The sequence below is a fragment of the Condylura cristata genome, unplaced genomic scaffold, assembly GCF_000260355.1.
Source record: "Condylura cristata isolate star-nosed mole 26May11 unplaced genomic scaffold, ConCri1.0 scaffold00003, whole genome shotgun sequence".
In the NCBI taxonomy this organism is placed as follows: Eukaryota; Metazoa; Chordata; class Mammalia; order Eulipotyphla; family Talpidae; genus Condylura; species Condylura cristata.
The window spans coordinates 19,809,424-19,813,759 of record NW_004567104.1 but is presented as its reverse complement, the minus strand read 5'-3'; the positions used below and the strand labels follow the sequence as shown (position 1 = coordinate 19,813,759).

At 40.1% G+C, this 4,336-nt stretch overlaps 1 protein-coding gene across 1 annotated transcript in view; it reads right to left on the bottom strand.

Moving 5' to 3' along the window:
- YEATS2 (YEATS domain containing 2) overlaps positions 1-4,312 on the bottom strand; it is a 94,717-nt gene extending 90,405 nt beyond the window's left edge. The window contains exon 1 of the mRNA XM_004675020.2: positions 4,239-4,312. The gene's annotated coding sequence lies outside the window, so the exon portion shown is untranslated. The remainder of the gene's footprint in view (positions 1-4,238) is intronic.
- Positions 4,313-4,336: the final 24 nt, after the last annotated feature.

Below are 4,336 nucleotides of genomic sequence, written 5' to 3'. Positions count from 1 at the left end.
AAAAAAAAAAAAGCAGATATAGGCCAACTTGAGGAAGTGGCAGTTAAGATTTGAATAAAAATCTACGGTTCAATGATAAAAGGAAACATTTCTAAAATTCCTAACAGAGCACTCTCAAGATTAGATGATGTACATCACATTTGGGCTGAAATTACACATTAAATATCAGTTCTATTCTCCTATATGCTTTATAATAAACAATGTAGTCTATAGCAAGTTATATATTCACCCAAATGGATGTATTCATCCAGTGAATGAAAGCATTTTTTTTTTTTAAGATTTATTTATTTGTATATACAGAGCTGGGGTACAGGCCAGAGGCTCAGGGGTGGTGAGAGGCTTCACCAGAGACAGAGTGGGGAACAGAACAGGCAGATCGAATAAGTACACTAGGGGAGCGGCGGGCAGGTCAGGAGAGGTCTGCCATGCCATGCGGTCACCTCCGGGGGAGGCGGGAATCGAACTCATGTGGAAGTGGCTTTAGCTTCTCAGTGCAGTGCTTTAACCCGCTGCGCCACCAGCGAGGGCCGAATGAAAGCATTTTAATATGAGATGATATATGTAGAAAATCCTGAAGTCTCCACTACACAATTGCTAGAATGAATAGATTCAGCAATTACAGTATAGAAAGTAAACAGACAAAAAATCACTAACACTTCTACAAGTAACAATCTGAAAAGGAAATGACAAAACAATTCCACTTATAATAGCATCAAAAAGAATAAAGTATGTGGGAATTAACTTAGATCAAGAGGTGAATGTTCTATACAATGAAACTACAAAATACTGCTGAAAGAAATCAAAGACATAAAAAGAAACACAGCCATATAAAAGTTACTATTATTAAAATGTCCCAAAGCCAGTGAAACATTCAAAGCAATTCCTATCAAAACCCCAATGAAACTTCTTGAAATAAACTTTTAGAAAAAACCCATACTATATATAAAATCTCAAGGAACCCTGAATAACCAAAACCACTTTGAAAAAGAACAAAACTGAAGAACTAATACTTCCCCGGACTCATACTTCCTGATTTCAAAACTTACTTCAAAGCTACAGTAAGCCAAACAATGTGGAACTGGCATAAAAACAGCCTATTCCCCAAAGGACTAGAACAGAGAGTCCAGAAATAAACCACAGCACTAGTTAAATGATTTTTGACAAGGGTGCCGAGACCATTCAAAATGAGAGTGCTCAACAAACGGTGCTAAGAAAATTAGATGCCCTTATGTAAAACAATAAAGTTGTGGACTCTTACTAATACTATTAACAAAAATGAACTCAAAGTGAATCAAAGGCCTAAATGTAAGATCTAAAATAATGAAACTCTTAAAAGAAAACTTAAGACACAAAGTCACAATGTTGGATTTGGCAATGATCTATTAAGATATGTCTAATAAGATGACATCAAAGGCACAGATGACCAAAAAATAGTCAGAAACAGAGCTCATGAAAATTTACAAATTTTGTGCATCAAAAGACATGCTCCACAGAGTAAAAGACATCCTCAGAATGGGGGAAAATAATTACAAAACAAATCATGTATCTGATAAAGGACAAGACCTAGAGTAGAGAGAACTCCTAAAATTCAACACAGAGCCAAACAAATCAATTTTAAAATAGGGAAAGTATTCCTCCAAAGATGATACACAAATACCCAATAAGCACATGAAAAAACATTCAATATTCCCAATATTAGATGAGGAAAAATCAAAACTGCTATAAGTATCAATTTTACACACATTAATTAGGATGTCTACTATTCTCCAAACAGAAAACAAGTGCTGCTGAAGTCATAGAGGAACTGGAACCAGTCTGTACTGTTGGAGGGAATGGAAAATGGTGCAGTTGTTGGGTAAAACTACAGCAGTTTCTAAAAAAACTAAAAATGGCATTACCATATAGCCCAGCAATTCTGCTTCTGGGTTTATGGCCCAAAGAACTAAAGCAGGGATTCAAAAAGATACTTGCATTAGCAGCTTTATTCTTAGAAGCTTTATTCATATGTCAAAAGATGAACAGCACTCAAGTGCTCATGGACAGATGAATGAATAAACAAAATGTGACATACGCATACATGGAACAATTATTCAGTCTTAAAAAGGAAGGAAATTTTGACACATGCCACAACATGGCTGACCCTTAAAGACTTCATGCTAAGTGAAACAAGTCAGCCACAAAAAGGCAAATACCACATGATGCCAATAGTATGAGGTAGTCAAAATCAAAGACAGTAGTATGGAAGCTGCCAGGGATAAGGGGAAAAAGAGGAACTGAGGATTTTAAAGTTTCAGTTTTACAAGATGAAAAAGTTATGGACAGTAGAGATGATTGCACAATATTATAAATGTTTCAATGCCACTGGAATGTACACTTAAAGTAGTTAAGGTGGTAAATTTTGCTATGTGTATCTTACCACAACTGAAAAACAAAGTATACCTAAGAGTTAAGTAAGCATGTTTTTTCCATTAACCATGTCCTTCCTGATAAAGTATTTGTAATAAATGCATTCTTATCTCAGCAGAGGGGTTTTTTTAATATCTAAAGAATTTTTGACAATCAGAAACTGATAAGCACAAATAAAAAAGATGCACAAAGGACAAAATATGAATTCACAATGGCCAATAAACATAACACAGGTTCAAACTTACTAGTAATGGAAAAAAAATTAAACCACTTTTCATCTGTCAAATCTGGTTTGGAGGCAGATGGAAATAAGATGTCATGAAAATCTGTGATTTTTCCCTAATCCAAACTCACTTCATAATGAATTGGTCATTTATACTTAGTGCCATTCAACTGTTTGAACGTAGCTTCCACCTTCCACTTCTACTAGAACTTTGGACAGTAACCTCCACTTTGCCAGATCCAGCTGAATATCTTACTAAGTAACTCAGAAGCAACGATAAGAATACCAATTCTCCAATTTCCAGAAAGGTATCTCTCCTGGCTTCCATGACACCCAATCTCCTGCTTTTTCTCTTACTTCACTGGCTGTTTCTTCCCTTCTGTGTTCAATCTACCTCTCCCTGTATTGGAGAGTTTGAGCCTTGATTTTCACTTCTCCATTTACACTTTCTCTAAATTCCTGCAAAGAGCATCCAAATGCTCTCCAGTTCCTTTCCATCACACAGCAGTCGAATTATGGCTTCGTGCCTTACCTAACATTTTCAAAGGATCCCCTTAAAAACCAAATTCCAAATTCCTAATCAGGACATCAGTTGCTCCTATCTTTCAAAGGATACAACCAAATACACACTCCATGATAATATCTCTAGACGGTAGAACTAAGGGTATTTTTTATCTTGCCTGTATTCTTTACATTTTTCCCTTTTACTTGCTTATTAAGAGGAAATATTGCTGAATATCGGCTCATACTACATCGCACTTTCACATGTTAAGAATGAAAGGGAATGGAAAACTGCAGAGAAATTCTTAAATGTTTACATAAAAATATTAGAAATAGACACAGAAAAACACTAAAACGATGATGTGTCGGGGCTGTAGGTTACTGGAAACATTTTCGTCCTCTACTTTCTATGTTTTAACATAATTACTTTCATAATAGAAATAACAAGGTTGATTGAAACCTCATTGTCTTCTGCAAGCAATCTGGCCACAATCCACCAAGCCAGTCTTTCTTCCAAGTACTCACTTTCCCAAGCTTCCACTCCAAGCCCACACTGTCTCACACCTCCGGTGTTTTCACTAGGTAGGGCACAGTTCTTGGAATAGCCTCCAAACCTGCTGAATCCTACTTATCCTCCACCGGGGAGGGGCGGTAGGGATGGCGACAGGTTGGAGGGAGATTCCAGGATTCTTGGTGGGTAAATCCACAACTTGCTGGTGCTGGGGCCAAATCTCGTCTGCAACCCCATCACAGGCCCCCAAGCTTAACTAACACACAGAAAGCTGAGATCTAAGGCCCAAGGGGCGCCCACCTCACTCAAAGAGCGCTATACCCCTTAGAAAAGGACCCCCGATACACAGCCCCCCAAATTCCGGGTTCCCGCTTCCGAGACTCCCCCGACATACACATTCAGCCGCGATCCAACCTCCTGTCTGGATCTTCTCCCCTCTGCAGGATCCGTCCCCGCCTGCTCGCCCGCTTAGGGGTCCTAGCCGCAGGCGGGGTGGGGGAGGGGCGCGCACGTGCCCGCGCCGCCCCCGCCCAGACAATGCCCCGGAGAGCAGAGCGCGCGCCCTGCCGGTCCCATCCCGCTCCCGCCAACACTCACCCTTTCTCCGGATCTCCCGCCGAAGCACAGGCCCCGCCTGGCGCCGCGGGAGCGCACCGGAGAGGCGAGGGAACGGGCGAAGCCCGGCCAAGCCGCCC